The sequence below is a fragment of the Oryctolagus cuniculus genome, chromosome 5 (assembly GCF_964237555.1).
Source record: "Oryctolagus cuniculus chromosome 5, mOryCun1.1, whole genome shotgun sequence".
In the NCBI taxonomy this organism is placed as follows: domain Eukaryota; kingdom Metazoa; phylum Chordata; class Mammalia; order Lagomorpha; family Leporidae; genus Oryctolagus; species Oryctolagus cuniculus.
In genome coordinates, this window is record NC_091436.1 from 89563990 (window position 1) to 89576870 (window position 12881).

A 12881-nucleotide genomic window follows, 5' to 3' on the forward strand; every position below is an offset into this window, starting at 1 on the left:
TTAACAACAGAAACAATAGCCAAGACTATGAACCAATTGATTGAGTTTACATGATTCTGACTGAAAAATTAAAGCTGAGCAAGCTTTTCACTCATTGTCCTCAGATTGCCTACAAATGAGAGCACAGCTTTCAACAGAAAGTTTAAACAAGATCCTTGCCTCAAAGAATTTTAGCAGGAAGTGAAATGGCTTAATCAGGACAATCCTGAAACAGACTACAATCAAAGCAGTGGTTACCAGGAGATGGAACAGGAGATGGAAGTGGTCCAGTCAAAGCAAAAATGCACCCATCAAGCCATCAAGAGCAAAGGTGACAGCAACAGTGGTTTTTTTTTTTTTTTTTTTTTTTTTTTTGAATGCTCAAGGCATTTCACCTGTGGACTTTCCAGAGCCAGAGATAACATCTGTTTATTATGAGACTATATTGAGAAAGTCAGATCTTCAGCAGAAAATGACTGAATAATTGTCATCAGAGAGCCCTTCTCCACCACACACTTGCTCCTGTTTATTTCTCCAATGAAACAAAGAGAATTTTGCAACAGTTTCTATGGGAAATCATTTGGGATCTACCTTACCATTCAGATTTGGCTCCTCTGAATTTTTTGTTTTCTAATTTAAAAATAAAACTTTAACAGGCACCAATTTTTATTCAATTAATATTGTAAAAAAAAAAAGGCTTCATTGATATGCTTAAATTCCCAGGATGTTCAATTCTTTAGAAAAGGACTAAATGATACCATCATTTACAAAGTATCTTGAATGTGATGGAACTTCCACTGAGGAAAAAATATGTATTTCTCTTTTAATTCCATTTTACTGTGAAGTCCCCTCTGACAATCCTAGCAGCTGACGTATTTAATAGAGATAGGGGTTGAGGTGGATGGAAGTGATGAAATTTTAGTCAAAGTAATAAAAATTAAAGCAGAAGTAAAAAGTTTGATAGGGTCAAAGAGATGAGAAGAAGGGCTTAGGCCACAATAGCAGCCCTACTTCAAAGTGCACAAGGGACAGAGAAAAGAATGCAGTGACTTAAAGAGAGAAAGGGGAGAAGTGAAGACTGTAAAGAATAAATGCAGGGGGTGTGGCTCAGGCCTTTAAGAAGGTCTTAGGGAAACAAGGAATGAGCTGTACGGCAGCTTAACTGAGTGGCAGGTAGGGTGCTACTGCTTGTGCTTGTGAGGGGTCCATTTGTTAAAACAGTATACAGAGGTCTTGAAAGGGAAAATGCATATTGTGAAAAGAACATGCATGGATTTAAAAGTGTTTTTGAACCACAACAAACTTATCTTTTAAAAAATGTTTATTTGCTTATTTTTCATCTGCTTGACAGGCAGTGTGTATGTGTGTATGTGTGTGTGTGAGAGAGAGAAAGAGACAGAGGGAGAGAGAAAATCTCCATCTATCTGTTCACAGGCAGGCTTGGGCCAGGCTGAAATAGAAGTTTTAACACCAACCAGGTTTCCCATATGGATTACAGGGTTACCCTGGTGTTGCCCAGGATGCATTAGCAGGAAGCTGGATCAGTAGTGAAGCAGGTGGGACTCCAACTGGCACTCTAATATGGAATGGAAGCAGCCTGAGCAGCAGGCTTAACCCACTGCCCCACAATGCCCACCCCACAACTTATCTTCTAATTCCATTTCCCAGGAAATTTTTGAAGTACCCTTGTGTATACTTTCTGTTTTGCATTTCCTGCCAGTATTCTGCAAAACTGTCTTCTCTATGGGGAGGCTGAAGTTTGTCATAGCAGATTACAAAGAGGTAGTGGAGGGTGGGTTGGGAGGGTGGGGGACTTTTGAACTAGCAGTGAGGTAGAGAAGAACATGAAACCGAAGAAAGCTTTAGATTAGTTCAAAAATCCAAAATATAATTTTTCCATGAAGACAAAACTATTTTAACCAGATTTGTTATGACCAAGGAAATTTTGGCTTCTATTATTTACCACTGATGTATCAAGGCCTGGTGGACTTGAGATGGCATTTAGCAGCCCCAGCAGATAAGAAGAATGGTCTTAACAGAGATACTTTGTAAAATCCTGAGTCCCTTTGTCACCTGGAGGGGACAGAACAATTTCTGCATGAACCTGAGGAGGGATTCAGAGGATACTGTGGTCAGGTGGTGTCACTGGTTGGGCGCTAGATCTGATCGTGTAACTGAAGGCTGTGGTGGACTTCCTGGAGCAGGGATTGAACGCATGATATAAACAGATCTTGGAGGTTCTGCTCAGCTGCAGGATCCATCCTGAGAGGCTGAAAGAGAACAGTGCACAGGTGTTCAGATTCCCAGACAGTCACCAAACAAATGAGGATGGCAGTGAAAACACCTGGTGGCTTCCTAAGTGCCACGTGGAAGGGTGCGGGAAGGGCCAAGGTGACAGAGAAAATTTCTTCTCATGATCTTTGTTTGGAGCACCAGAGGTGATATTTGAACGGATGTGTACTAATTCTATTGAAATCAAACTTCTAGATTTTATAGGAATTTTTTTCAAAGATAAATATCTGAAAATTCAGAGAGCATCATATGTAAGATCTAGTCAGTGCGGCAGGGAAAAAGGAGTTAAAGAAATCCAGGGTATTTCATAAAGTTTATTTGTAACATGCAGACCAAGAGAAGGCATTGGCTATTTAAAACAGGACATATATTTGTCTCTTTAAAACCAGGAGAAGCTGCAGTATGTGGATTACTCCCTGGCCCTTGTCTACCCCATACACATACCTAAGCATTGTCCTCATGGAAGGTGGATGTGATCAAATATAAGTGAGGAAAGAGCTATTAAACAAGGCCACTCAGAATGTTTCCTGTGCCAATGAATATTCTAGAACTCTGATTCTTCTGAAAAAAAGAAATACCTGCACAAAAGCTGCAAGAGGAAGAAGTAAAGGGGAGAACCATACAGCTTGAAGATGGAATGAGTTGCAGCTCAAATAGACATCCTGACTGCTAAAAATTTCAGACAACAATAAAACCTAGCAGAAACAGAGAAGGACTGATTTAAATGTCCTGCTCAACTCACTTTTATTAAATGAAAAGAATAAGTATCATCAGAGAAGGAGAGTACATTCATTCTAACATTGGGTCTAATAGGGTTCTCCTTTGAGAGCTCAAGGGCTCTGGGGCTTTGACTGAACCATCTACTAGAACTGCCAGGAAATAAAAAGAGGAAAGATAAGGCACAACTACAGCAACTGTGTAAGTGAAACACTTGACCCAGCCCCAGGTAGAAGTGGGCACCTTGCTGCTCGTGGTCTCTAGGGCTGCTGGAATTCAACAGTCATCAGCCTTTTCCTATTCACTGGACTGGATGTAGAACAGATGCGGTAGGTTAGCTGACCACCCAGTCTGACTCTCATGGAAGTTAATGCTCACCTAGGCAGGAACTTTCCATGAGGGCAACTGGAGTGCTGCATGTTATTTCCTCTAAGTAAATGATGTGGCCCATGTTTTTATAGAGGAGGGTATTAGCTGGATACCTAGTGTGGCAGGTGTTTATTTTGTGTCAAACTAGGATACTTTGTTATGTGAAGTGGCCCTGCAATATAATACAAATGGCCTCTGTTCAACTTTTAAACCAAATATTTGCAATTTAAAATGATTAGTAGTTAGGAGAGTAGCACCTGGTACTCTTGCAGATGCATCACAAGAAAATTTATAGTCAAGGCTTCATTGACATTAATTGAACTTTGTTAGCTTAGTTGCAAATGGTAGCCTGCCCTCACTCTACAGAGTGAGGCCAACAGAGGATAGATTACCTGCTCTGGACTGGTGACTTAGTGTCATAAGGAGAATTAAACAAGGAGACACTGATCTGACCATGGGATCTGACCTTTAAGGGATTGCAGAAGCTACCTTGCAAAATGCCAACTTGATTGATAGCAGGAGAAATCTGACTTTTAAGGACATGATGTTACTCTCATAAATAATATTTATCAGGTTGTTTATTCATGGATTGCAGGTTTTTTATAGGGTCACAATTGTGAATGAAGCCATTGGAGCTGATCATGTTGTGGCAATTAGTATTATATTACTGCATAGGATGATAGACTATATATAAGCAATTTTGTCAACTGAAAAGGATACCAAAGCTGAAATGGGAGCAAGTAGCTTCTACAAATTAGATTTGGTAAACCTCTACTATCGGCATTCTGTTATACAAGCATTCTTCAGAAACGTGATGGAAATGAAATTAAAATATGTTTATCTTGGTGAAAAAATACCAAATCCATAGCTTTCTCATAACGTACATTTTGAAGACCCTTTGAATTGGGGAAGCCTGAGGACGCAGGGAAGGTCATAAACCAGAGCTTCCTATAAAGAAAATGCATTTCTCATTTGTAATAGGAATAACTGAATATATTATGAGCTGAGAAATTGAGAGGGAAGCTTGCATGTGGATATTCTATATTTTGAATATTTAAACCATTCATTCGAGTATTCCATGAAAGCCTTCATATTACATCCAAGGCCTTTACTTTCTTCTCTCATCCACCTATGGAGAAAACCTGCATGTATTATCAACTCAATGATAATTTCATTTTACTGTAACTCATAAAGAAATTTATTGGCAAAACATCTCGCAGGAGTGTTTTGTTAGAAAAATGAAGGCCATCTGTGCTGGAGTCTCTAGGTAGTGCTTCTATCTTCTCTTTTGTTCTGTAGAATTGCACTGCTTTGTACTCTCTAAGTTTCAGAAAAAGCAATTTTGTAAACGGTGCACTGAAATGCTCTGATGAAGTTATAACTGATAAAGGCACGGAGACGAAGATGCTGCAGTGAAAAATGGGGCACATCAAAGAAAACTGATTCGTAATCATAAAATGCGAACAAGGTAGAATAAAGTGGTGTGTGTGTTGCAGGCTGTCAGTTGCCCACATCCAGGTTTATCCACAGCCTGAGGGAATGATATCTTGTCAGAAGTGCTTGTGGATGCTAATCTATCAACACTTGTTCAATGTCAAATTGTATCAGAGTGTTCAGTCTCCTTTTGGACTTTAACAGTCGCTTCTTAGCTCTATTATACTTCCTTTGGTCAAATGAACTTTCAGTTGGGCTTTTTTCTCATGTTTCTTTCCCCCTTGGAACTGGGCATCTGAACTGGATCTTAATGCCACATACTCTGTTTGCTTTTAACAGCAACCTGATAGAGATCTTTAATATAAATTTCCTATTACCTCCCGAACCATATGTTCCAGCACACTTATTCACTCACTTCTGTATCCATTTATTTAATCATCCTTCTGAGTGGATCAATGATTTTCTTTTCAATCATGGAAAACAATTCCTTTACCCTTTCTTAATGTGGATTCTTTTTTTTTTTTTTTCAAAGAGAGAAAGAGAAAGAGAAGAGAGAGAGAGAGAGCAAGCGAGCTGCTGGATCACCTCCCAAATGTATACAACATCCAGGGCTGGGTCAATTCAAACCCAGAAGCCAGAACTCAATCCAAGTTTCCTACATGGATGGTAGGAACCCAATTTCTCAGCCTGTCACTGCTGCTTCCAGAGTGCATTAGCAGGAAGCTGGAGTCAGGAGTGATTCCGGTGTGGAATCAGGGTACTGAAGTGTGGGATGTGGGCATCCTAGCACCTACACTAAAAGGCTGCTCCCCTATAGTAGACTCTTTCATGTGCTGCTCTTCTGACAGAAGTGCCTGTCTTTTCCCCCTCCCCTCCATCCATTTTCTTTTTCCTTTCTCTAAAATTCATGATCTCGCCAGCCTTTGTAATGGATTACCACAAGGCTTTCTTATTAGACAATATTTTTATATGAAATAGCTTGTAAATTCTCCCATAATAAAACATTTAGGAGTTCTGCATGGACAGATTTTTAAAATTTCTCCTTAAAATGCTTAGATGAATTCACAAAACATAATCTCCAGGGAGAAAGTGGATAAAAAGCCATATCTGATACTGGAGCAGCTACTGCTAATACTGTATGTGTATGTGTAAGCAGGTGGCTGCCAATAGTCCTTACCAGCTGTGGAGTTAGATTGTAACACTGTGGAGGGACAGGCAAGGTGGAGGGCCTGTAAGAGTCAGGATTTGAAACTGAGAGACATGAATGAAGTTCGGACTGTAGAAGAGTAACACTTTGAGGCAGAGAAACTGGAAAATAAATCTGCTTGCCTACACAAGGAGACCATGTGGAAGCTTTGCTATCCAAGGTTCTCCTGGACAATTTTATAATCATATGCTTGTCATCTTACAGTTTGTTGTTCAAATATACTACCCTGTATGTTTCATGAACCCACTAGCAGAGAATCATCATGTGAAGTGGCCACAGATAAGTGAGATCCATGAACACCTGGGAAAGGCAAACATACATCTCAGGCCAAAGAATTTTCAGACATTCTGAAGACAAACTCACAATCTAAAATGACAAAATAGTCAAGAAAATAATTCATCCTGAACATGACTCAGCAAAAAAAATGAACAACTATCAAGATCACAATCCTAACAAATTTAGATGTCACATTTATCTGTCAGATTTTAAGAGTGTACATTAAAATTATTATAATAAGAAATATAGTGCCAAATAGACCAAGTAAAATTCTAGAAATTAAAATATAAACACAAAAATGTGAATTAGTGAACTGGAATGTAAATCTGTAGAAAACTAATTGTAATGTGACTTAGATAAAAATTATGGATGATTTGAACTAGAGATAAAAAGAAATAAAGACTATTCTAACATTATCTAACATATTGTGTTTAATATGAGTTCCAAAAGGAAGAAATAGAGTGCAGAATTTCCCTTCAAAGAAGATATCATATACATACTTTCTTTGCTCTACTGCACATCAGTCTACCTATCCCTTCCATGTATTCAGTCAATAAAAATTAATTCAACTATACACTTTATCTTTTTCATGTGTTATTTTCTATATACACAGGGATAAAAATCTGGTTTCATATTTACACTTCCAAAAAGTTGATTAATGTTGTGCAACCACTGTTTGCATGATCAGAAACTCTTAAAGGGAGGAAATTAAAATTTGTTTAGGGTCTCCATCAGTTCTCATCCTCAATTCTGCAATGTAAGTACTAAATAGTAAGGTAGCTATGCTAAAGAAAAAGGGGGGATTCAAAAGAAAAAGGGCATGACTCTGTATATAAGATGAGAAGGAAGAAAATATGGGTAGATGTTATAATTCTTCCATCTACAATGACATGATCCAGTGTGGGGAGCAACCCGGACTGGACTGAGTTACTGGAATTAAGACTTATTCTATGCATCTGCTCTCCCACAATATGGCGCTGGGAGAGGAGAAAACAGCTTCTACCCAGCTGCCTCTCACCAACTTGACAAGCTGCAGGAGCCGCTCCTGATTGGAGGAGAGCGGCGTGCTCGGCGTGTGGGTAGCAGAGCACGGATTGGTGAAGAGGACTATAAAGGAGGAGAGAGACAACATGCACCAGGAACATCTAAGGGGAACATCTGAAGGAACACCTGTGCAGCCCCCGAGAGAGCCGGCCGGCGGTGTGCCGCTCCCCCGCGGAAGTGGGGAATGTGGCAGGGGGAACCGCCCTTCCACGGAGGTGGAAGGGTCGGTAGCCAACCCGGGAAGAACCAGCAGCAAACCCGGGAAGGGCCGAGCAGACGAAAGAACAGCGCAGGGTCCTGTGTCGTTCCTCCACGAAGACGGGGAGCGACAATCCAGCACTTTAGGCTTGTGGAATTCTTACTGAAATCTTCATTTCTGAGGAGTCTGAACTCTCAGTGCCAGTATATTTTGGATTTCAGACTCTTCCATTAATCTTACCTCTTGACTAAAAATGACTCTTTAGGGTCAGCTGGATTCTTGCCAACAGTCCTTCTTGCTCACATTTTGTAGCATTTATCCTGCTTTTCATTGAGAGCTAGGATCACACACTATTTCTTTGTTGTTTTATCCAGTGTCCTAACTGCACAGAAGACAACTGCCACTTCTAATTCAGTGGGATTATTGTTAAATCTTTTGATGGCAACATTTCTGTGTTGGATATGGAAAACTCTACATCATCAGAGTAAAAAGTTTCTGAATGAGTCATTGGGTGGAACTGTAAGAAGAGCCAAGCTCATTCATCCCTTAGCGCTGGAATTCATGTCTTCATGCTGTAAACTGATTCCTCTTCAGAGAATTTACAAAATCCTCTAGACTGGCATTTCAAGCTTGTAAAAATGTTGTGTACTGGCTGACATAATAATGAATCTTTAATAGGTAATTCCAGCAACATCTGGGTGATGAGAAAACAGATATGACTACTGAATTTTTATGCCACTGCCTTACTCCTTTTTATGGCTAAAAGGACTTGGCCGGAATCTAGAATATGTGACAATCCATGAGGATAAAAAAAAAAAAAAAAAAAAAAGCCATCTCATAGGTCTATGTTTAGTGTTACTTGAGAAGACTGTCAGAAATGGAAGGCACACCCAAATGCAAAATAAATAAATATAAATAAATAAATAAATAAAAGTATTCTGCAAGGATATAACAGAATTCAGTGGATTCCTAGCATAATTATTTTACCATATTTCCAGGGAGGTGAGAGGCTCAAGATCAGTTACTTCACTGGTAAACTTGGCACCTGACTCTGACAGTAGCCAAGTCAAACAGAGGGAAAGTATATCTTTGTTAATGAGCGCATGCATAACCTCTGGCTTTGACAATATGGATCATTTCAGAAATCCACTAAACAGGGATAGGCTGGCTGGAGAAAGGGCTAACTGATACCACAGGTTAGTTAAGCCTCACCCGCCTACTAAGAACCTTCTGTATAGTGGATCATCAAGTAAGACACATATATTCTCCTTGTTATCAATGTTTTGACTCTGTATTTTCTAAGGGCTTGACAATCTACTAGATCTTATCAGTCAGAATATTTTCCTGCATAATGTAGACAAAGACATGTACTTGAAGTTCTGCCTGTTTGGAAGAGTTCTCTCCTCCACTTCTCTTCAGAACCACACCTGAGTAGGCTCTATGATCATGGTGGTCTACCTGTGCCTCTTGTCAGTCACAGATTCCTCTTTCATATCACCTAGTCATCCAGGAATTACCACCTGGCAGTGTGCACCCATGAAGTGAGCTGAGGGGGAAATGGCAGCATGGGAGATGCAGCCCTGTTGGAAGAGAACAAAAGTTTTATTCATGCTTTTTTTTGAGGATCTTCCTAATGCAAATCTGTAATGTAGAGACTTCTCCTTGATTGTGAGGTCCATCACTTGGAGCCAGTTTAGGGCTAGATGGATTGGATAACTCCAAGTTAATGATGGTCAGCTGAGATTACTGATCACCAGACATACCTGGTTAGCAGGACCCAGCTGCAAGCAAACTACTGTTTTTCATATGAATGATAGTTATATTCCCAACAGGTTGTAATCTTCCACATTCCTATGAGACTCTGGCCTGATTCTTTTATTGGGATTTGATACAGGCTTCACACGTTATCTTAATATGCCCTAGGAGTTTAATCTGCTGGACCATTAAATTGGCTGATTCATAGGGACAATAGAGCAGGACTGTCTCTGGTGCAGCTTAGGCAAAATGAAAACCCTTGTTCTGGGCTTTATTCAAATTTGGTGTTGTTTCAAGTCATCAGGTAAACAATTTATCTTGTAAAGATAGTGTATCTGAATATAACTTCCAGAATGCAATGATTCCTCTCATAGTTGTATATATAGGATATTGCAACTTCTATTTAGTTTGGGAGGAAAGATGCTGACTTGAGCCGGGATACTACTGGTCTGCCAAAAACTTCACTGACCTATCAGAGCGTTCTAATTTTGTGAAGCATATCTTCCATTTTTTTAATGAGCGTTTTTCTAACTTGGGCCTCTGGTTAACAGCTGTTCTTTCCTCTTCAGGCTATATTACTACCATCAATATGATGAACCAGTGAGATATCTGTGGAATGAGAAATAGTCAAGATCTCTGAGAACTAAATTGTGAAACAGAGCTGAGGAGTTGGTGTATCTTGCAATAGGATAACAAAGATGTAGTACTCTCTTCTATGGGAAGATAGTGGTTTCTTGTCCTTTCTGTTTGTTGAGATTGAAAAAAAGAAAACATTGGATCAATGATTGTTGCCAGGTGCAGTGGCTGCACCATTAAAAAGATTACATCTGAAATAGTAGCTTTTACTGGAATCATCCACTAACTAGTTCAAGTTATGAAAATTGACTATTATTTTCTGAGACTCATTAATCTTTTGTATTAACTAGAGAATTATACTGGGCATGTTAGAATTACACATTGCATTTTCTTGCCTTCAATGGTAGAAAGAAGCTCTGTGCTTCTCCTAGAGGTATAGAATTATTCCTGGCTTACTGCGATGCACAGAAAGATACATAAGCTCAACTTGAACTTATTTTTCTAGTTCTTACTCTATGAATTGGGAATATAATGTTATTTTTCCAGATACTGAAATGTATTCAAACATTATGGTCAGGACCTGGAGGAAATAACCATGCACTGAGTTGAGGGTCATACCTAGTCAATTGTGAGGGAGGTTCAGGTGAGAATTCTTTTCATAACTTATAGCTTTGGGAATCTATTGGTTTGAATGTGTGTGTGTGTGTGTGTGTGTGTGTGTGTACGGGGGTGGGAATCTGCTATGAGGAAAAATGCTACTTCATAAGACTTAGTCGCTACGTTTGGGGCTTTGAAGGAAATTTAAGGGAAACTTCCAAAACGCCAAGGGTGAGGGTGAGAAGAAAGGAAAAATTTGTGAGGACTCAGCAAACAATGAACACATAATAAAGGAGGATTCCAACAACGGTGGGGGCCAAATTGTCATTGCCACCAAGAACTGCCATGGCTGATGACAAGAAGTGCATGGGAATTTGCCAAACCTGAGTTTCCTAGAGGGTCTTGAAGCCTAGAAAACTTGATGGTGCTGCAAGTGGCAGTTTATCCCATCTCATAGCTGAGAGAAACCAAAGCCTCTTTGGTGAAAGTATCTTCATTTATGTTCTCAGGTTTTCCATTATTCAAGGTCAACCAAATATGACCCACAAAAATTACCAAGTCTGGAAAGGAACAAAAATACATGAGGAACAATTTGTGTCAGTAACCTACCATACATTTAGATCCACAAAGACTTCAGATGAGACAATCATAAAATATCGTTCCATAGAGGTAGAACATAAAATAGCATTTTAATATTATTTCAAGAAATGAAAGAGGGAATAAGAAAAACTGTACAAGTAACAAGACACTTTGTTAAATGCCCAGGCATATACTTTAAACCATGGAATATAATTTTAGGAGAAAAAATACAGTTGTTGGAAATGGATGTAAGAAAAGAAAAATCAATTAACACGGATATAGAAATTGTACTCAAAGAAATTAACTATAATACTACATAAATAAACATGAAGTGTAAAACATGAAAAAAACATGGAACATAGAAAAAGAAAGTCTAACACCATGTGACTTGAAGTATGGTGAAAGAACCAGTAGTGGCAAGAGCTTCACCTGGATGATTGTTAGATTTGCAGATTCAACCACACTGCTGACTTCTTGAATCACAGGTATTAGTTAATAATGACCATATGCACCAGATGACCACATGCACCAAAGAGTTTGAAAATATCCATAGTCAGAATCCCAGGCAGAAAATAAAGAGAATGGAGCATAGTAATATTTGAGAAGGTAATGATTATACATATTTTCCAATTAATTGAAGAATTCATTTACACCAAGTAGTATAAATCAAAAGAAACTTAAGACTAATTATAATAAAACTGTACAACTCCAAAAAAAAGGAAATCCCCAAATTACCTAGAGAATAAAGACAGATTGCAGACAATTGGTCAGCACTGTAACGGTGACTTCAATGGCAACAGTAGAAGCAGAAGACAGGAATAAGATCTGAAAAAAAAAAAAAAAAAAAAAAAAACAACAAAAAGAACTGCTTTGTGCACACCAAAGTTGTCTTTAAAGAATAATATCCAACAAGACAAAGGCAATTTCAGATAACCAAAAGTGAGAGAATTTATCAACATATCTTCTTGCAACATAGCAACTTCTAGAGGATGTGTATAAGAAAGAAGAATTATTCTAGATGAAGGTCTGAGAAGCAAGAATGGATGGTGAGCAAAGAAACTAATAAATAGGCTTAAAAATACACATTATGGAATATAATGATAGTGAAGTTTATGAGAGTTTAAAACAAAGTGTGGGATTAAAGTACTTGATAACTAATAATATGTAAATTGGGAAGGATATTTAATGTCATCAGGCAGAAGGCCAATTATATTGACTATGTTGTACTAGGTATTCATGGTAAATTTTCTTTTTTATTTTTCTTTTTAAAGATTTATTTATTTATTTGAAAGAGTTACACAGAGAGAGAAGGAGAAGCAGAGAGAGAGGTCTTCCATCCACTGATCCACTCCCCAATTGGCCGCAATGGCCAGAGCTGCGCTGATCCAAAGCCAGGAGCCAGGAGCTTCTTCCAGGTCTCTCTCATGGGTGCAGAGGCCCAAGGACTTAGGCCATCTTCTACTGCTTTCCCAGGCCATAGCAGAGAGCTGGATAGGAAGTGAAGCAGCTGGGACTTGAACTAGCATCCATATGGGATGCTGGCACTGCAGGTGGTGGCTTGACCCACTACTCCACAGCACCAGCCCCATGGTAAATTTTCAAGAATAAAATAATAGAAATAAACATTATAACATGTCAAAAGAAGTGTAACTACTTGAAAGAATACAAAACTTCTGATTTGACTTTAAAATACAAATGTTTACATTGTTTCAAATATATCTAACAAGGACTCAAAATCTTATAGCATATGAGATATACCATCATCTGTTTCAAAAGTACAAAAAGGAGATTGTCTTTAATAGCCAGACATTTTCCATTATTCTAATTTCCAACTTAAGCTAGATTTACAGTTCTTTC